Genomic DNA, 21,443 nt, shown 5'->3' on the forward strand with positions numbered 1-21,443 from the left:
AGCTGCTGGAGGCTCATTGCTTCTGAAAGCCAAGCTACGTATATAGGAGCCTAAATGTGAGTTGAGGAGATAAACGGTAGGCTCCCGTTTTTGAGAATTTCGGTCTGTGTGTTTAAAGCTAAAACGAGAGGTCACATTTGAAAATCCCATTGTGCGAGGCACTGTTGAGTAAGAGACTGTCCCTGGCTTGAAGAGCTTGCAGTCTAAATAGACAAGACAGAGAAAAGGTAGGAGGGGGGAAGAGGTACAGAGAGTGGAAGTGACTAATGTCACATGGCAGGGGAGTGGCAGAACAATGATTATAACTCCTACTCTGATGCCCTGTCCACTAGTCCAAGCTGCCTATGTGCATATTTGGTGGCTACTATCTTGGCAGAGTTTCTACAGCTTAAGCTAAAGAGTCAGGCTCAGTAGCTGGGACTGGGACAGACTCACTTCCTCTGTGGATCAGGCAAAGAGAGGGACACACAATACACATTAACCACTGCTTATGCTCAAATAAATTGGTTAGTCTCTAAGGTGCCACAAGTACTCCTTTTCTGTTAACCACTGGGTTGCTCTCTACATGAGCTATCATCTGTGCCAGGAATTCTCTTTCTCATTTGTGGTCCTACAGAGGAGGGAAAATTACCAGAACCACGAGGGAGCTCCAATATATGGGGATGGGTACTGTAGAGAGACTAGAATGCAAAGCAAACATACTCATAAATGATGCAAACCACTCTTGAATCTGATCGATTGTCAGATTTATTTTTATGTGTCTCCTCTTCCCTTCCCTTCAGCCCATCACCAATGCCTATTTATTTTTCTTTGTCAAATCTCCTTTATTCACCATTACGTTTTCTGCTGTTTCGCTTACTGTACGTGCTATTTCACGCTTTTCATTTCATTCTTGAGTTTTCAGTTTCATTTTCCAATAAAAACACTTTTCATCAGTACAGCTTGTAGCTGTAATTTTCCTGAATGTTTTTTTTCTGCTTCTATAGATCTGGACGTCTTCATATATATATATTTGGTAATATAACAAAAGAGAAAGCTGCAATAAGATATTTGAATTACAAGTGTTTTGGAGCATATCCTAACTCCATTACAGAGTTTTCTTCATTGCTATTTATTCATTCATTGTAAAATGACATTTTCGTAAAGGTTTGAAAAAAAACTGTCAAACAAACAAATCATGTTTAAAAGTGCAGAATGGGAGGAAAAATATCCTATCAGATCTGAACTCCTGCCCTATATGTGGTATTAATTCACTGGAACAAACAAGATCAAACCAAACAATAATAATAAATCGGGGCCTATTAGGTTAAATGAGCTGGATATAGAATAACATTTAGCATTTATATTTCTTTAATGTATGTATTTTTGTTAGAATTATACCAAAAAAAAAAAAAAAAAAAAAGAGCGAGAGAGAAAGAAAACCCTAAAAATCCCATCTATTGAAGGGACTAGGCACCCTGGCCATAAATAACAAAAACGAATCAAATAAAACAGCCAGCAGAACACAACACACCCCTTTCCACCTCCATCTGTTTCTTCTCAGAGCCCATAGCACTGTATGCTTTCATAGCTGGGGACAATCTGGGTCCAGACACCCCAGGGGGAGCTTGGACTGGGGGTGCAAACCTCCAAAGAATAAGCAATTGAACCAGCTGGTTGTATACAGTGTTACTGTGGTATAAAAATATGTTGGGTAAGATCTATTGTGAAAGCTTGCAGTGTCTGAACTTGATAGTCATTGTGAGATATGTGCATAGACTGTGGTTCTGAATTGATGTATTTGTGTAGATATAAAGCTGAGCTCATAATTTTGTGCTGCAATATTCAGCTCCACCTTACAACAGGGAGGTAGTCAGCCAAGCAGGGAGGGGCTGCCTCCCCAGCCAGATGAGGCTAGCTCCAAGCACCTAGCATTGTACATAGAGTGGCCAAGCGCTCAGGTTTGGACTGGAAAGTCCGGTCGAAAAGGGGACCTGACAGTGCCCAGTCAGATCTACTGACTGGACACCCAAAGTTCAATAACTGTGGGTAGGGGATGCGGGGAGGTGCTGGGTCATCACCCGCACCAGCACCTACTCAACTGGGACACCTCCTACCTGCATTGGGTGGCTGCAGCTCCCTCCTGACATGGGCGGTGTGCGGGGGGGAGAGGCAGAAGGGGGAAAGCAGCGAGCGAGCGATGAGGGGGAGGGGAGAAGAAGAATGGATGGGGGCAGGGTCGTGGGGTGGGACCTCCAGGGAAGAGGCAGCCAGGGGAGATTCCGGCACTCCTGCTGGAGTGTCAGTTTTTTAAATATTACCAAGTTGGCAACCCTAATTGTACAACCTAGGAAAAGACAAATGATGGACATTCGAGTTAATGGAAAGACATTGAAACTGAAAAGAAAACCCCAATCTTGGAAAATGAAGAAAAGAGGGAGTTTCCTCCACTGTGAACAACCACGAGTCCTCATGCCAGGAGGAAGGGTGGGGGGGAAGGGTGGGGGGAAGCTTTTTAAAAGTAGGCTTGTGGCTGAGGATTTTTTATCCAGAAATCAAGGACAAGTACTAGGCGGGATGTCCCTGAAACCCTGGATCTCCTCTATGCTGGAGGTACACTGAGAAACTGTTCAGAGACAATAGGTAACTTGTATTAGAAAAGAGCATTTGGCTAATAGAAATGTGGAAACCTTGAAGCTGGGCCTTTGCTTATTTTCTGTGTAACTTGTATGTCTCTGCTTTTCCTTACTGTTCATCTTTGAGTCTGTGATTTTCCTGTTAAATAAACTTGTTGTTTATTTTTACCCCAAGTAAGTCTCTGTTGCGGAATCTCTGAGAAGTGTGTGCGTGCCAAAAGGAACTGATAACTGGGGACGGGTTTCATTCATGTGGGAGTGATGAACCAGAGGGGAAAAGTCTGTGTGTCTGGTAGTTCGGAACTTGAGGTGGCCAGATTTGGGGAGACTGGGGTTCAGAAGGGCTTTTGCAAAGAGTCACTAGGCTTCTGGAAGCCAGGGTTGCTCTTATATTTGTGTGTGATGGTGATAGCCATCCATCCATCAATAACCAGCAATCAGGAAAATGGAGTGTGATGATGATCACTATAGTGCAACGGGCAGGCTGCTGGTGAAAAGCAAAGCAGAGTGATTGGAGGAACGTTGTGGTGAAGTGCAGGTTTGAGGCGTGGTGCAGCTGTTTGCATCACATCAGTTCAGGATGGCAAGCTGAGCAATGTTAAGGCCCCTGACCATGGAGTTTTGGAGGAAAACTCTTGCCAGAGAGACTGTTTCCTCCCTGTGATAATGGGAAGTGTTAAGCTGACTCTTGTCGGAGGGCAGAGTGAGCCTGTTGCCATTTAAAAGGGAATGTCCTGGTGCTGCTTGTGTCCTCCCCCCTCCAACTGTGCATGGGCTATGGTTATAATGTGATGTTTGCGTGAGTTGCACACAGAGAGGAGCCCTTCCACTCCCTTTGTCAGCAGCAGGAGTTTGCTGGCTTCAAATTTGCTTTTCCGGTGCTTCCGCATAAACAGGATCCTACTGTACCAAGCCAGAGAGAAAAACAACCGCCCCTCGCCGCCGCCTTCCACACACACACACAGCCAAGCCATGGAGGTCTCAGGGGAAGCATTAGACCGTGCCAAGGGAGAGAAGCCAAACAGGTTTGCCCTAAAGTTACCTGAGGGTATACTGGCAATGCTGCTCCCATGCCTGTGTGCAGACTGGCAGGCTGCCTTGGGGAGCTGCTAATGCCAGTTAGTCTTAGCAAATGCACTATTTGAGATTACTTGTTTTGGCCCCTGTGCCTTCCCTTGAAGATCAGACCATTGTCTTCCCCCTCTGCCCTCTCTTGTGCTACCCAAAGCCACTCTCCTTCCAGCTGAGAGGAACTGGATGGTATTTCCTCTGCATCTCAGCATCCCCACTGCCCCAGAGCCCTCAAGGGTTATGATGAAGTCCGTTTGAGTGTATTACCATTGAATTCAGTGGTAACAGGACTGGGCAATGAAACACCAAGGGTTCTAATTACTTCTTTCTGGCTAGATCTCAGGGCCTGTACCCCTCCTTGAGCTCTCTGCTGCTTTTGAGACTAGATCACTAGATCTTTTCCAGGGTGGATTTGATTTAAATCATGGTTTAAATCACTAGTCAGGAAGACTCGATTTAATCATGGATTTCTACATAAAAGTGCATTCTTTTTGGTTGTTATAACCTTAATACATATTCTTCACGACTCAGAGACAGATGTAGGTTTCATTTTTAGAAGGTACACACTATACATTTTTAAAGTGATTTATTTTGAAAACTTTTCAGATTAGTTTTACAAGTATATCAGAAAATGAATGATTGTTTGGTTATTTCATTTACCAAAGGTAATTGAAGCAGATATTTATGAAGTCACTGGAAGGTGAACTATCTTCGATTCAACAGGTTAATCATTAATATTTGGAGGATTTTCTTGCCATGCTGTATTAAAAGGAGAACATCACCAGACAGACATTTAAATTGTTTTATTTAACTAAAACAACAACATTATGTATTCTGGATTTTTTTCTTCAACAGCAAACATATACTCTTTTAACAAAACAAGCATATGCATTTTTGAATTTAGTTAAACATTCAAGTTTTTTAAAATCAGGTTTGTTTTTGTTAAGTGTTTTTAACTAAAATAGTTAATGAAATATTAAAAACCAAAAAAATCAAAAATTAAATTGACTGGGTGAGCCAGGTCAACGTGAGAAACTTAAAATATTGGCTTCTGCAGCTAACTCAGTCTTCTGCCCCTTCATTTTCCTGTTTGTTCATAGTCTGGAAAAGAAAATCAAGCTTTCCTGCTTTTTCAGATCCCAAACGATTTCTCAATTTGGAATGAATTTGTCCAAAGGAAGAAAATATTCTTTCTACACTGGCAGAAGAAGCTACTGCTGTTAAAAGTGAGATTATCACTTCAACAGTCTTTGAATCCAAGTGGTTGCTTAAGTGACTTCTACCAGTTCGCTGATGTGACTTTCTTTAAAACATCATCAGCAAACGTGTATTTCTTGAATGGTTCTTATTCCCAAACTGGGTCTCTTTTACAGCCTGCTGCCACTATAGGTTTTCCCTTCTAGTGAGAGCATGGTATGGTAGATCTCAAATCAGTGAAGGCTACACTCAGAAAGACCTCAAGACTTCTGGAATATGCTGCTCAAACGAGTCACCTACTACAGGACAGGCCTAACAAAGAAAATAACAGAACGCCACTAGCCGTCACCTTCAGCCCCCAACTAAAATCCCTCCAACACATTATCAAGGATCTACAACCTATCCTGAAGGACGACCCAACACTCTCACAAATCTTGGGAGACAGGCCAGTCCTTGCCTACAGACAGCCCCCCAGCCTGAAGCAAATACTCACCAGCAACCACATACCACACAACAGAACCACTAACCCAGGAACCTATCCTTGCAACAAAGCCCGTTGCCAACTGTGCCCACATATCTATTCAGGGGACACCATCACAGGGCCTAATAACATCAGCCACACTATCAGAGACTCGTTCACCTGCACATCTCCCAATGTGATATATGCCATCATGTGCCAGCAGTGCCCCTCTGCCATGTACATTGGTCAAACTGGACAGTCTCTACATAAAAGAATAAATGGACACAAATCAGATGTCAAGAATTATAACATTCATAAACCAGTCAGAGAATACTTCAATCTCTCTGGTCACTCGATTTCTGATCTCAAAGTGACTATCCTTCAACAAAAAAACTTCGAAAACAGACTCCAACGAGAGACTGCTGAATTGGAATTAATTTGCAAATTGGATACAATTAACTTAGGCTTGAATAGAGACTGGGAATGGTTGATTCATTATAAAAAGTAACCTATTTCCCCTTGTTTATTCCTTCCCCCCCCTCCGCTGTTCCTCAGACGTTCTTGTTAAACCCTGGATTTATGCTGGAAATGGCCCACCTTGATTATCATACACATTGTAAGGAGAGTGATCACTTTAGATAAGTTATTACCAGCAGGAGAGTGGGGTGGGGGGAGAGAAAACCTTTTGTAGTGATAAACACCCATTTTTTCATGGTCTGTGTGTATAAAAACATCTTCTGTATTTTCCACAGTATGCATCCGATGAAGTGAGCTGTAGCTCACGAAAGCTTATGCTCAAATAAATTGGTTAGTCTCTAAGGTGCCACAAGTACTCCTTTTCTTTTTGCGAATACAGACTAACACGGCTGTTACTCTGAAAGCTGCTCAAACAGTTTCACTTTTGTTTCTACTGCCTGTCCCTCCCTTCTCACATTTATCTCCAGACTTCTTCTCCTTGTCCAGAGCTATTCCGCCCCCCAAAATCTTCTATTCATTGAACTTGTGAAACTTTGCACTTTTAGAGAGAGGTAAGGGATTGACTCTGTGTACCCAAATTTGCAGAGGGACAATAGGATTGAGGTCTGTTATTTCTCACCCCTATTTATCTATTTAAAAACATTTTTGCTGTTAACAAGCATGTTATCTCTGGAGACACAAATCCACAGTTTGAGAACTGCAAAACTAAGCACCTCTGAGTCCCATTGGGTAGATAGAAAGATTAACCTAAATCTGTACAGAAGCCCCTGGAACATCATAAGATTGGGTCCCTAATCCATGAACTATTGGAACTCATTTACAAAACTTTTCTGAAACATTTACATGAATATATTGTCTCCTCCTATAGAATTAGAATTTATAATCCCTATTCCACGATGAGATATCTTTGAGCTATAATGTATCTTAATTAAAACTCTTTAGATAGGTTTTTTTCCTCAAAAAGCATTTTATAAAAAAAATCTGATTTCAATAAAAAAACAGATTTTTTTTAAAAACATCATTTATTTTTATCCACCCTGATCTTTTCCCCTTAGACCAGGGGTTCTCAACCTCTTTCTTTCTGAGCCCCCTCCCCCCAATGCTATAAATCTCCACGGCCCACCTATGTTACAACAGCTGTTTTTCTGCATATAAAAGCCAGGGCTGGCGTTAGGGGGTAACAAGCAGGGCAGTGGCCCTTGGTCCCATGCCACAGGGGGCTCCACAAAGCTAAGTTGCTTAGGCTTTGGCTTTAGCCTCAGGTTGCGGGGTTCGGGGCTCCAGGCTTCAGCCCCATGCGGTGGGGCTTCGACTTTCTGCCCTGGGCCCCAGCAAGTTTAATGCCAGCCCTGCTTGGCAGACCCCCTGAAACCTGCTAGTGACCCCCCACCCCCGCCCCGGGGGCCCCCGGACCCCTGGTTGAGAACCACTGCCTTAGACCATGTATCTTCTCTTTAATTCCCCCACCTTATCCTCTCCGGTTATCCTGCTTTCCTGACCGCTCCCTTTAAACTGGTGATCTTTCTCTTTCCCATTGCCTGCGAGAGTACCCCCCCAGGACTCGCTGCTAGACTCTTTCCCCAGTCACGTGTATTGTAGCAGCACCTACAAACCCCAGCCAAGATTAGGGCACCGCAGTGCTGGGCGCCAGATATACACATAGGAAGAGACAGTCCTTGTCCTGAAGAGCCCTAAATAGACAAGACAGGCAAAAGTGTGGGAGGAAAAACGGAGGCACAGAGAGTGGAAGTGCCAAGGTCTCCCAGCAGTTCAATGGCAGGGCCATGCCGAGGACTCAGAATTTGCTACCCAGCCATGCTGCCTTTTGTTGCGGCTGACTCAGAAAGCTGGCAATCCAGGAATGTCGGAGTGAAACTCGCCATGTCTCATTCCCATGGCCTAATTCTCAGAGATGCTGAGCACCTCCAATTCCAGCTGAAGTCAGGGAGAGCCGTTAACACTCAGCTCTTCTGGAATTCAGGTCTTCAGTCTCCGGAGCCATCCAATCCCTGCTTCCTTTCTTCTTTTTCCCCACACCCACCTCCCCATCCAAACCCTTTAAACAAACAAGGAAAAGAGGTGTGGGGTCGGGGAGGGGGGCAGGAGTGATTGCAAGAGGTATTCGTAACCAGGTATTGTGATCTGAATTTTAAAATCAGCTTAGCGGGAGTGTGAAGAAAAGTTGCAAGTTTTGTTGTTGGTTTTTTTGGGGGGGGATCATTTCCCACTTATATCCCTTTTAATACCTTTCCATTTTACTTTCCTTCCCTTCCCCCCCTTGCTTTAGTTATTTTCCCAATTTACCAATAATGAGGAACTGGCTATTTGACAATGGGTATTTGGACTGAGGCCTTGCCTTCACTGGGGGGCGGGGGGGGGGGGGAAGCGTGTGTGTTACTTGGAGGTAGCATTTTGAGGTGAAGTCCTACTTGAGACAAGGCATGGGTAGTTGTAACTTCAATGTAGCTAGGCAAGGTGGTCAACCCTATACCCATTCTATCCCCCACTTAGGGTTGACCTCAACCAGCTACATCAAGATAAATTTAAAACTGCCAGGCATTGTCTCCACTAGGATTTTACATCAAGGTAGCTAACTTTTTTTTTTTGCAGTGAAGACAAACTGAATTGGTGTTTGGGAGCTGATTGGTAGAGTCTCTTTTGTCCTACATTTCTTCCATTTCCTTTGTGGAGTCTGAGATTTTAGTGACTTTTTTTGTAAAGCACTTATTGTTCAAGTCTTGGTGTTTTATCTCTTTTGTGACTCAGACCCATTAGTGCGGTGTTAGTTTTTCCCTCCATATTCATGCATTGCTTCCCTTGACGCTATCAGGTGCTGTCTGGGCATATCAGTGGGAGAATAAATCCCTAAGCATGCAGCTAACAAACCTGAAGTAGAACCTCGGGTAGCCAGCTGAGATGAGGCTTTTCATCTTCTCCAGTTTATAATTGACAACCTGTTCCTTTTCTGTAACTCTTGGCATGACTGGCAGGTACGGTTTGCTCAGTATAGTGTTAGCGTGTATGTTTGTTTTGAAGAATGGAATCTGTCTCTTTGAAGTGAGCTGTAGCTCACGAAAGCTTATGCTCAAATAAATTTGTTAGTCTCTAAGGTGCCACAAGTACTCCTTTTCTTTTTGCAAATACAGACTAACACAGCTGCTACTCTGAAACCTGTCTCTTTGAGTCTGTCTGTGTGATTTTGGGCTTCTTTTGGACACACACAACCAAATAAATAAATTAATTAAATAAATTGCACTCATCATAAGTTGTTTTAAACAAGTGGCTGACTGATAAGGAGTTTGCCTCTTTACGCTACCTTGTTTTGTCAGCAATCTTTCCTGTGTCCCTCATAAACTTTTTGATGAAAGAGACTTTGAGATAGAAACTCCTTTGACAGCAAAGCACTTATAAGGAGAAGATCAATCCAGTCATCTAGACCCTCTCTTCCTCCTTCCCTGATTGATGTGGGATTGTTCTCTACAATGTATTAGAATATTATCCGGTGCTTAGTTGAATTTATTATTGAGTAACTCAGGTGCTGGGTTCTTTCACCAATTCCCTTGGGCAAATATTTCACATTCTAAAAGATTCTACTATCTCACTCAAATGCACATTCACTTTCTATGCATTACATTTTCTTGGATCATCCTTGCAATTCCTCTCCCTCCTGCATCTTCATACCTTTTCAAATAACTGCCGAGAGTTATCATATCCAAATTATTTGAATTTTGGCCAGACTATACTGCACATATTTCTTTCAATCCTTCCTGATAAATGGATGGGTGTCTTAAAAAAAATTAGGTTTAGATCATTTTTTTCCTTCTAGTTTGCAAAACTGTTTGGTTTCTTGCCTGTGGACATTTTGTGTTACCATAATTTCAAATAGCTGCTTGTATGATTGACAGGGAGCATCAGTGCTTGCTTTTGCCACTTGGTGGTCACAAAAATATTTTTAAAAATGTGCCACTTTTATGAAAAAATGTTTTTGTATTAATCAGTAGCATTTGAAACAAAGGCAGTCCAAGCCCTGCATCATCTCATGATGGCAGGAGAAGAACTTCCAGTTCTAATACAGCTGCTGTGAAATGAGGTGGGGATCTTACTAGGGTTCGTAGGGTAACTTTGAAAAAGGTTTGGGGCTCCTGGTGAATAATCAGCTGTCATGAGCCCCCAGTGTGATGCTGCGGCCAAAAGGGCTAATGTGATCCTGGGATGCATAAAGAGGGGAATCTCAAGTAGGAATAGAGAGGTTATTTTACCTCTGTAAGCTCTCTGGGGCAGGGACTGCTATTTCTTGTGTTTGTACAGGGCCTAGCCTAGCACAGTGGGTTGATCTGGTTGAAGCATCCAGGCATTGACACTCTTAATGTTCAATAAAGGTCAGAACTTGCACTGGGGGATGGAGGATGTCATGTACTGTACAGTCCTGTGTGCCTTTGAGAACCGAGAGCATTGGAAAATCCTATTACTCTGCTTTGTTACATTATTTCAGCAATGGTATATTTTTCTTTATTCGAAGTACAAGCACTTTACTTCACACCAGTCTCTACTGTGATTGGGGGCGCGAGGAAATGAGGGAAAGGATTTGAAAAATCACTTCTTATCACTCATTCATTTAAAAACTGGCCAGGCCACTGCCCACTAGGGAATGCACTACGTAAAGAACACTCCTTTGGCTGAGGGAGGGGAAAAAACGTTGCTCGGTGTTTTTATTCCCCTTCTTCCACTCTCTCTGATCAGCACTTGTCTACACTGGCAATGCGTCGACCTAAGTATGTCAGCCCTAACCACTATGCCTCTTGCAGTGGAGGCGTTATTAAGCTGGCGTAGTGGGTGACTTACAGCCGTATGAGTGACATTTTAGTGTAGACATTTACAGAGTTAGCTCGACATAAACTGCCTTGCGTCGACCTAACTCTGTAGTATAGACCAGGCCTTAGAGAAATCCAAATTAGGGTTGCCAGGTGTCCGGTTTTCAACCGGAATGCCCGGTCAAAAAGGGACCCTGGTGGCTCTGGTCAGCACCGCTGACTGGGCCGTTAAAAGTCCAGTTGGCGGGGCTGGCAGGCTCCCTACCTTGCTCTGCACGGCTCCCCGAAAGTGGTGACATGTCCCTCAGCTCCTAGGCGGAGGCATGGCCAAGGAACCGTGGCCAAAGGGAGCTGCAGGGGCAGCACCTGCAGGCGGAGGCAGCCTGCAGAGATGCCTGGTCATGCCTGGGACACGTCACAGCTTCTGGGGAGCCCTCCGAGGTAAGCGCCGCCTGGAGCCCTCACCCGCTCCCACATCCCAATCCCCTACCCCAGCCCTGAGCCCCCTCCCGCACCCCAACTCCCTCCCAGAGCCCTCACCCCCTCTCACACCCCAACTCCCTGCCCCAGCCCTGAGTCCCTTCCTCACCCTGAACCCCTCATTTCTGGTGCCACCCAGGAGCCTGCACCCCTAGCCCAGAGTCTGTACCCCCTCCCATACCCCAATTCCCTGCCTCAGCCCAGAGCTGCCTCTCACACTTCAAACCTCTTGGCTCCACCCCCCAGCCTGGAGCCCCCTCCTGCACCCCAAACCTTTCATCCCTGGTCGCACCCCAACCCCCTGCCCGGTGAAAATGAGCAAGTGGGTGAAGGTGGAGGAGAGTGAGCGACAGAGGGAAGGGGGATAGAGTGAGTGGGGGCGGAGCCTTGGAGAAGAAGCAGGGCAGGGGCGGGGCAAGGGTGTTTGGTTTTGTGTGATTAGAAAGTTGGCCACCCTAATCCAGATTGAAAAGATATACGTGGGGAGAGAAGTGATCAGAGCAGTTATTCACTGGTTGAAGAGGTCCCTTCTTTTCCTCCCTTTATTGTCCATCATAATGAATTTGCTTTTCCCTACTAGTTAAGATCTTCTCTGAGATATGGTAGTGTTAGATTGACTCCTTTTAATGATCTCCAATTAATTAATTAACTCCTTTTACTTATTATATTCTATTTAGAGGGACCTTTCAGATCCTTTGCATTTCATAAAGGATGTTGTTGTTTTTGAATCCTGACTGAACTGCATGCTTTTAAAAATTTGTTTCTGTCTCTGACATCCTTTGCGCTAATTTACAGTCCAGTCAGTCTGGGGCACGTGGTGGTGGGAGGAATAGTTCAGGGAACATTAAAGCATGTTAAAAACCATGAAAACGTAAGAAAGAAAATTGTGGCACGGGGTGTGTGTGTGTGTTAAAAAAAACAGTTTTGTGAGTGGCATAATGCACAGACCTCTAGGGGCCTGAATTAATCAGAAGGTTTAAATCAGGAATGGATTGGGCTTTAGGAGCCAGGTTGTCATCTTGTTTTCTGATCTCTGCTCCGCTGCTGACTCACTACGTAGCCTTGGTCAAGCCACTTCACCTTGTCTGTAAAATGGGGCTAATATTTTATTCTTTACTTCACAGGTGGGTTCCGTTTCAATGCCCAAACCAGGGACTTGGGTGCGGCTGGGCTACTAGGCTCGATCCATGGCTTTAAAACGTCAATGCGTTATGTACCATGGTGGGATGCGTTCTCAGTGACCGGCTCTTTGTCCGTTAATTTAGAGACGTAAATAAGAAAATCTGTACTTGTGATCTGAGGTTCCAATAAAAGGTCTCTGCTGGGTGAATTAAAGAGCGGCTTAGGAGCACATCTGGCAGAGAGAAGGGAGAAATGCTGGAATAGACCTGATTCTGTCCAGAAGAGGGTGGTATCGAGCACAAGCTCACCCTCGTCTTCTCTTTCCTCTTTCCAAGGAAGGGTTTGTACATAAGATCAGTGGCTGTAAGCATTAGCTGGATGCCGTCTTTCTGACATGTTGTGTGGAGATCTGTCAGTAAATGTTGCTACTTTATCATTCTGACAGGTCTTTGAATGTGTGTGCGTTTTTGGCATCCAGGCAAGGGAATAAGAAGTCAGACTCACAAAAATTAGGGATAAAAATGGTCTCTGTCACTTGTTTGTTTGCAGAAAGTTCTTTGGTGCCTTTGTCTTGACCAGCATTAAACGACTCCAGTGATGACACTTGCATCTGGGAGGGGGAAGACTATGTCACAGTCTAAATGATGTCACCCTTAGGGAATGTTACCTGTTCATCTCTATCTTTTCTTTGCTCAGTTTCACCCTCCTTGAACCATATTTAGCCACTCTCCTCCCTCCTCCTTCCATTAGTTGTTAGATAATAATAACCATTCTGTTATCCTTCACGGCCTCCAAAACGTTTTACAAGCACAAACTAATTCACAGCTAGGGTCAGTGAGTGGCATTATCGCCTTATTCTCAGTAGGGAATCTGAAGGGAAAAGGTTAAGGGAGTTGTTCCTGGCTTCCCTGTAAATCGTTGCTGGAGCACTTCAGAATTCTCGTGTCCACGTTGCCATGTTTTTCTGTTGGACCAGGCTACTACTGCTTTAGCCATCTCCAAGAAGCGTTTCTAGAGAGGCTGCCCATGAGTATCCCTGTTGGTACAGACCAGTGCTTGAAGAGCTTCTCAGAAACCTTGCACTTGCAATTACAGGGTCTTCCTGTGAGCAGTAGGAATGGGGGGTTTAGAGAACAGTATGTTTAGTGGTGGGAGCAGAACATCTAGATGTAGTAATCCACGATTCTGTCATTTTAAACAGACTGTCTGCCAGGTGCCTCCTTCCCACAAAGTGGGATTCCCAAATTTAACTGTGGTCCTAGCATCTGTGTGCCTGTCTCTGCAATATCTTCCTTACTGGCTCCTTTATCCTGTTGATATCTGATGCCAATGCGCACACACTGATTGTATCTATTAATTTGAACAAGTGTAACACCCCTGTCTCTGTTTATGTCTGCATATGGATCATCCAAAGTTAATAGCTTTGCTCCGGCTACACAGGAGAAAATTACAGAGCCTGATTCCCAACCCCTTCTTCCCTCCTTCCTGTTCGTTTACAGCAGCTTTGCATTAATATTCATAATCCATAACCAGCGAAAAGGAAGATGAAGCCTGGATTCCTGAACTGACTTGAAATTTAATTTTGCTGTTCACTGAAATATGTAATACTTCTGTTTTTGCTTAGTGCATTGATAGATTAAGACTGTTCTACATGCAGGGTTCACAAAAAACAGACAGCATGGCATGAAATGGCAAAGAGAAGATGGCACTACAAAAAAACCAACTGATTCACCCAGGCGACGGCTCAGTGCAGCAATGGTGGGAACATTTTGGTAATAAAGTATCTCTCTTCCTCTGCCATTTTCTCCTTAGAGTAAGAGAAGGGGTGTTTGCCCATTAGCTAGGCTTCAGTTAAAACAGAATGTCACACCATGGCCAACTGAACTGATAATGCCTTTCATGAGCAGATATCAAAATTGTTTTATTACCATTAACTAAGCCTCACGGCCCTTGCAGCCTTGTTGGTTGGTATGGCCTAGAAGATAAGCAATGGAAACCAGTGTTTAGATGCTGGTGGTTTCAGACTCCAGAAGCATTTTCAGTATGTTGCATAAAAGATGATGGATTACTCCTTTATTCCCCGAGATCTACTCCCCCTCCCTTCCTGTTGGGCCATACTATTGAGCTGGCCACCAAAGTATCTGCAAAACCTAACTGCTCCTATGAGAAAAAAATCTTGTTCCCAGGAATAGACCTTATAACCTCTGTATCCCACCTGCTTATTGTGTCATGATGCTATCCCTGGGAACCCAGCTTCTCCATTGCACCTAGTCTGTGAAACTTTTGTGATGTCACTGATGGAGGACGTCTTCTGGTCACCACAGATGGCTACTCTTGCTTCTCTGGAGTTGAATTAGTCAGCAGTGGGGTCCGCAAGCCAGTGATAGCCAAGCTCAGCAAAATACATTCAGTGCACGGAGTCCTTGCAGTCATCAAAGGCGTGGTCTACCCTGGATATCTCAGTACTCCACCGTGACTTCAGTACCTGCCCCATTAGTCTCTCCACCTGAGCCGAACTACCCTGCTCCTGAGAAGCATGTGCAATGATAGCCACAATGAACAGATCAAAGGCTGCCAATTACTTTGGAGGACTTAATTCCTGGAAGAGATGTTTCCATGTTTGGAAAAAACGAAGGATGTAATGTCCTGAAAGGAGCCTCGCCATGTTTCTGACGAGGTCTTTGGAACAACAAAAGAAGCCGCTTCCCTCAGAGAATCTATGCTGGGTTTTACTTTGAGCCCAGTGCATGCTGATTTAGGATTTCGGGTATCTACACAGTGCTGACTAAACCCCCAGGCAAAGCAGCCATGATCAAGTGTCTGTGCTTTGAATCAAGGAGTTCCCAGTCACCTGGGACAGCCCATGGATATTACCCATCCCTCTAGAATCTCCTGAAGATCAAACTGTTTTGTATAGAGTTCTAGCTATAAAGAGCACACCCCAGTCTCTCTTCGGGTGTATTGTTCTAAGTTCTGGGGCAACTTGTGCTAGAGACTGTAGGCTCATTAGGGGTTGGCCTCTGTTACTTGTTCAGCACATCTGGCTGCTTGGATAGCCATGCACAACTGTGCCAGAGGAAGAATTACAGATGTTGACAGCTGGTGGCCTTGGCAAGAGATTAGCCAAGGCACTTGATCAGCCAGTGGAGACTTCGAGAGAGAATTCCAGTCTATAACAAGGTTGAGGCACCTTGGTGGAACAATGTTGATGGGGAGTCTTGCAGCATTTCTGTCTTTTTGCCATGGAGACATAGCACTACTTCCGTCTCCAAGCACCTTTCACCAGCATTGAAATTAACTTGGAAACCAAAGTGGGGATGGGGGAGGAAATACACAGTCTTATCTGGCTACCTCCTCACCCCAATACGCTTGGGACACCAGCTCTGGATAACTGCACTGAGCAGTCATTTGCTGCAGGTAATTTTGAAGCTTTTAAACATATTGCTTCCTAAACTTGCCTTGTACTAAGCCGCCAGAGAACAGAATGTTAATATTGCAAACACCACAGAAGAACTAAATGCATAAATTAGCTCAAAGACACACTTTTTTTTTTTTAAAAGTAATCTCCTTACAGCTATTCTGATTGACCTCTGACACATTCGGTATGAAGCTGATCGAGAGTGTAGGGATTCGTGCAATGATACCAACTCAGTGTTAAACCCAGTGATTTTTAGAAATACTCTGACGATAGAGCTTGTTCAGAAGTTCAGGATCTCGGAGGAAAAAGAGTGGCATTTCTCCAGGTGATGTTCCTGAACGATATAGTTTTTTAAATAATTGAATAAATCCCTGAAAACAAAAGCCTGGAAAGTGACATGACTCCAGCATAATTGACAGATTGGAGCCTGGAGAGCAAACCATTTGGAAAGGACTTGGCATTAATATTAATATTATGCAAATATATGTGTTATATCTCACCAGTGATCTAAAAGCATTTCAGGGTTAGTAAGTTTAGCTTCACAGCATCCTTGCAAGGCAGGTCAGTGTAATTCTATCCATGTTACAGGTGAGAAAACAGATTTAGGTGTTAAGGTCAAGATTTTGAGAAAATGCTCAACTATCCCCTTTTGAAAATGGTTTGTGGTCTGGAAAACAGGCCTTATAATGAGAACCTAAAGAGAATCAGTCTATTTAGTTTATCCAAGAGGAAGTTAAGAGACAATGTGATCAGTCTGTCACCTACACAGGGGACATGTATCTTGGCTCTTCAATCTAGGAGGCAAAAGTATAGTAAAACCCAAAGGCTGGAAATGGAAGTTTGCACAGTTCAAACTGGTAGTAAGATGCAATGTTTTAACTGTATGGAACAGCTCACCAAAGGATGTGGTTTATTCTTCTTCACTTGGAATCAAAATGGATGCCTTTCCAAAAGATGTGCTCTAGTTCAACTAAAGGCTGTAGAGTCTGATGCAGGGATTAGAGCGTGAAATTCTCTGGCCTGTGTTATATAGGTACACTAGATGGTCCCACTGGTTCCTTTTGGTTTAAAATCCTATGAAGAAGAGTGTCAAGTTGGTCAACCAAAAATGGAGGCAACCATTGTCACAAGTCACTTCTGAAAACCTTGGTGTAAGGGACTTGCCTGCAGGTTTTACAGCAAGCCTTTAGCAGAGCTGGGAACAGAACATGGAAATTCCAACTCCTAGGCTGTTGTTCTAACCACTGCACATATTCAAGGATTAAAATAATCCTAATCCTGAGGTGTGTCTGAGAAATAAAGAGGGACCTAGTTCTGGTACTTTTTGTTGTGGCCCTGCCGTTCCCCAGGGAGGAGAGATGCTAATGGAGGAACTCACGGCAATAAAGTGAATCCATAAATAGAGCTCGAGGTTCTTCATGGGTGGGAAATTGGTAATTTACCCCAGAGGAACAGCCTGTATAGATGGGTGAAGGTAACAGTATTGCTCATCCTAAGTTTCCAAAAATCATGAATCAGGGTCCCCCAAATCCCAAAATTTTAAATAAGAAATTGTGATTATTTTCATTTGTCTTCTGGTTTTGAGCCGGTAGGATTCACATTTTCAAACTTTTCTCCACAACCGTGAGGGCTAAAAACGTATATTTAAAAAAAAAAAAAAAAAAAAAAAACTGAGATCCTGTCAGGATCACATGACTCTGGAGGCAGGAGCTTTAAGAAAAAGAGCAAATGTCACAAAACTCACTGAGGGTTCCCAAGACTGAGAGAACACCATAGTCTGGGATTAACATCACTCGATGGAGACACTTATGTGGAAGAGGGCACTTATGTGGGACTAGATTGAATGAAGCTGCTCTGGGAGCTGTAAATTCCACTTTCCTGTGCCTGCTAAGGCCCCTCTAGTAGACCTCTCTTGTGGGTCTCAGGCAGGGACTCTTGCTGCGCTGGGTAAGAGCTCTGGCAATTGGAGTGGCTGATGGTAAGTAAGATGCTCCATCAACATGCTCTAAGGCCACACCCCCTTTCTTGTTAGTGCCACCCACCATTTGGGCGGCGGTAGCCTCCTTTGATCACCCTCAAAGGGGACGTTGTGGCCCCTTTACACCAATTCAGCCCGCCTTGGTGGACTTTCCATCGCTGGAAATCGACCTCGTGTCTTTTGGTGGCCTCGCTTTGAAGTGAAGCTAGCTTTTGAGCGATATGCAGCGCAGAACAAGCTAAGGCCCCGATCCTGGAATGGGATCTGTGCAGGCAGAGACTGGTTGTGTGCAGGCCCAGGAATCTGCCCACACAGATCTGATGGCAGGATCAGGCCCTAATAATTCAAGAACAAGCCAGAGTCCTCAGCTTTTGATTTCCCATGATGCGAGCAGGGAAGCTGTAGCTTTCCTGGACTCCTCCCGTGCCCCTTTGTCTGCATCTCACCTGTCTAGACGATGACTCTGCCTGTCCCATCAGAGACTGCTGGGCTGACCTAACCTAATGGGAAGATAATTTAGTATTTAGTCCGTGGTTTACAGCTCCCTTTTCATTAGCTGTATGTGAGTGAGTGGTTTGTCTGCCACACGTAGCCTGTGCACCAGGGGTGGCTGCAGTCCCTCTCCTCTTTGACCCATTAGGCCCATATACAATCTCCGCTAACTCAAGATTTCCAGAGCTGTATCCGCTCCCAAGCAGATGGTGTCTGTTGCTTCCCAGCCCCCAACACATCATCAGGGAAAGCTTGGGTCTGGTCCATTAGGCAACACAGTCTCTCAGTTTGCATTAATAACGCAATTCAGAATAAAGTTGTGCTGTGTCTTGGAAGGATAAACAGCAGAGGAATTAGGAGGTGTAATTGGGTGTCTCATTCTCCACATCACCCATTTCTTTACCCAGGGCCACCCAATCAGGGGTAGGGGGGTGGGGGTGGGATGGCAGAGCAAAGCATTTAACACAAGTTCTCACTCCTAGACTGTGTCTCTGAAGATCAGAGCCCTCAGGCTTGGTCTCCTCTTGCTCCTCTCATGACTCCTTTTCCTCTAGAATTCCTGCCTCCCTTTCCTAATCACATTCCCAGCTGGAGAGCAGGGCGATCCTAGGACTTTGCTTCTGTTCAAAAGGGAGGAAGTGATGATCCAGTAGTTAGGCTATAGAGTTCAGGGCCAGAAGTCTGACCGCCTGTATATCACAGGCCGCCAACACCACTCAGTACCTGCTCCCTAAACCCAACAACTATTATAGCTCACAGGAGACTAGACTGCTATATGCCACAGGGAGAGAACAGGAGAGAACCCCTCCCCCAATCACTGCTAATCTGACCTGGTGGGAAATTCCTTTCTGAGCCCCTCACCCCGGCGATCTGTTAGACCCTGAGCATGTGGACAAGAACCAGTCAGCCAAGCCCCTGAGAGAGAGAGAGAAAGCTCAGTGCCACCTGAAAGCACTGGCCCACTCCATCCAATGTCCTATCTCCAGCCATGGCCATCCCTGATTCTTCAGAGGAAAAAGACAAAAATACAAAACCAAACCGAAAACCCTCCCAGAAAACGTGAATGGGGAAGGAATAATCCCTTCCTGACCCCTGCCAGTGGCCAGCTGGAACCCTGGAGCACGAACTTTCGGAACATAAGACAGAAACCAGAGGGCTGCTGAGCCCTGCCCCCACCATCACAAGGAACCCTATCATACAGTCACACTCATCAACTTCTCCATCTCGCTCTCAAAACTAATTAAGTTGTTTGCTCCCACAGCTCCTGTTGGGAGGCTGTTCCAGAACCTCACCCCTCTGAGGGTTAGAAACCTTCTTCTAATTTCCAGCCTGAATTTGTTTGTGGCCAGTTTATCCCCATTTGTGCTTGTGCCAGCATTGTCCTTCAGTTTAAATAGCTCTGCACTCTCCCTGGTGTTTACCCCCCGATGTATTTATAGAGGGCAGTCATATCTGCTCTTGGCCTTCTTTCTGCCTGGCTAAGCAAGTCGAGCTCTTCCAGTCTCCTCTCATAGGACAGGTCCTTCGTTCCCCTGACCATCCTCAGAGCTCATCACGCCCCCTGTTCCAGTTTGAGTTGATCTTTCTTGAACGTGGGTGACCAGAATTGCACACAGTATTCCAGGTGAGGTCTCACCAGAGCCTTGTGCAAAGGCATTAATACGTCTCTGTCTCTGCTGGAAATGCCTCTCCTGATACATCCTAGAATCACATTTGCTTTTTCACAATCGTATCACATTGCTGGCTCATAGTCATCCTCTGATTGAGCCTCACATCCAAGTCTCCATCCTTCTCTGTCGCTTTTAAGTGATGAACCCCCAGCTTGTAGCAGAAATTCTTAATATTAGACCCTAAGTGCATGACCTTACTTTGTACTATTTCTGTCACTAACCTGGGACTCAGAAGACCTGGGTTCAGTTACCTGCTCTGCCACAGAGTTCCTGTGTGATTTTGGGCCAATCACTTAGTCTTTCTGTGCCTCAGTTCCCCCCATCTGTACAATGGGGATAAGAGTCCTGCCCTGGCTCATAGAGGAGTTGGGAGGATAAGTAGATTAAAGATCATGAGGAGCTCAGATACTGCAGTAATGGGGGTTGTAAGTAAAGCTACATTTTAGCAGAGGTATTTTTATTGAAAGTCACAGACAGGACGCAGGAAATAAACAGATCATGGAAATGTACACAGGACTGGCGTTAGGGGGTAGCAATCAGGGCAATTGCCTGGGGACCCCCGCCACAGGGGGCCCTGTGAAGCTAAGTTGCAGGTGGCGGGGCTGAATTAGTGGAATTTTGAGGAAGTCACAGAAGTCTCGTAAAACCACAGAATCTGTGACTGATTTTAACCTTAGTTATAAGTAAGGCTACGAGTCTGTCACAGATTCTGTGGCTTTACTGGACCTCTGTGACTTCAGCTTCAGCGCACCGTAGCAGCGGGGCTGGAGCAGCTGTCTGCCCCCCCCGCCCAGGAACAGTGGCCTGGGGCTGGCAGTCAGCCCCATCTGCCGGAGCAGTGACCCAGGGCCAGCAGTCAGCCCCTGGGGCTGGAGCATCGACCACCACCACTGGAGTAGTGGCCTGGAGCCAGGTCAGCCCCCAGAGCCAGTGGTTAGCTCCTGCTGCCGGAGCATTGGCTCAGCGCTGGTGGTCCCAGCGGTCAGCCCCCATCGCCAGAGCAGGGCCAGTGGTCAGCCCCCAGGGCTGGTCAGCAGCTGCCCAGAGCCAGCAGTCAGCCCCTGCTGCAGGAGCAGCGGTCCTAGGCTGCCGGAGCAGAGGCTGCCACTGCTGGGTTGCCCCCAGGGGCCGCCAGAGCAACGAAGCAGCATCCAGGGCTGGAACAGTGGCTGGTGGGGGTCCCACTTTTAGTCTCCCCCGCCCCCCGTGTATTTAGTAAAAGTCGTGGACAGATCATGAGGTTCCGTGATTTTTTTTTTTTTTTTTTTTATTGCCCATGACTTGTCTGTGACTTTTACTAAAAATACCCATGACAAAATCTTGGTTGTAAGTATCTAGATAGAAGTGTTGTCTTGTGAGTCCTAGCTCCTGTTCCCAGCTCTGTCACTGTGTGCTGCAGTTTTACTCAGCCGAAAACGTACCTACTTCATGGGGAGGTTGAGGCCTAATTAATGTTTGTACCGTGTATTGAGCTCCTCAACTGAACGACACTAGAGCAGTGTGAGGAACTGTATTTATTGTTCTCTATTAGTTATGCTTTTTGTATTGGTTCGTGCCTTTTGATTCCTGTACTCAGTTTCTTTTTCACTGTAGCTTCTCTTGTCTGGCTTCTCGGAGCTGAATCTCCCTCTAGGGCTATTCCAGCTTCGCTC

At 45.2% G+C, this 21,443-nt stretch overlaps 1 protein-coding gene across 14 annotated transcripts in view; it reads left to right on the forward strand.

The window, feature by feature from the left end:
- The window catches only part of TSNARE1 (t-SNARE domain containing 1), a 684,473-nt gene that overhangs the window by 154,267 nt on the left and 508,763 nt on the right, over positions 1-21,443 (forward strand). The window contains exon 1 of one of the 14 annotated variants that reach the window (XM_043539014.1): positions 12,413-12,425. The exons of 11 other annotated variants lie outside the window; for them this stretch is intronic. The gene's annotated coding sequence lies outside the window, so the exon portion shown is untranslated. Of the gene's footprint in view, positions 1-12,412; positions 12,426-13,890; positions 14,006-21,443 lie in introns of those variants that run through there. 2 more of the 14 variants (XM_037891912.2, XM_037891913.2) reach the window with 2 other exon arrangements.

The sequence above is a fragment of the Chelonia mydas genome, chromosome 2 (assembly GCF_015237465.2).
Source record: "Chelonia mydas isolate rCheMyd1 chromosome 2, rCheMyd1.pri.v2, whole genome shotgun sequence".
Taxonomy (NCBI): Eukaryota; Metazoa; Chordata; order Testudines; family Cheloniidae; genus Chelonia; species Chelonia mydas.